Consider the following 310-nt stretch of genomic DNA (forward strand, 5'->3'; position numbering starts at 1 on the left):
AAATTACTCTGCTTTTTTGAACGTTAGGAGCCAGCTATTAGGGGAGTTTAGGTCAAATATGGTGTGTAAATGTAGGGAAATATTGTTGAAAATTTCACTAAATACTTTTGCTGTTTGAAGTTTGTTTTCTCATTCAGAGTACGAGACAAAATAATCATTTTTGTTTTTGCTTTTGTGACCGTTAGGAGCCAAAATTGTAAGATTGGATCAATTCCCTTTTATTTCCCTGTTTTTATTTCTCCGATTTAAGTTAAATAATTACTGTCATGTAATAAGTACAAAGAGAACTTATTCTGATATTTACATGTTT

The 310-nt window shown here is 30.3% G+C and overlaps 1 protein-coding gene across 1 annotated transcript in view; it reads left to right on the plus strand.

Moving 5' to 3' along the window:
- Positions 1–310, plus strand: part of xpo1a (exportin 1 (CRM1 homolog, yeast) a) — a 29,726-nt gene that overhangs the window by 3,958 nt on the left and 25,458 nt on the right. The gene's annotated exons all lie outside the window — the stretch shown is intronic.

This window comes from Etheostoma spectabile, chromosome 5 (assembly GCF_008692095.1).
Source record: "Etheostoma spectabile isolate EspeVRDwgs_2016 chromosome 5, UIUC_Espe_1.0, whole genome shotgun sequence".
In the NCBI taxonomy this organism is placed as follows: Eukaryota; Metazoa; Chordata; class Actinopteri; order Perciformes; family Percidae; genus Etheostoma; species Etheostoma spectabile.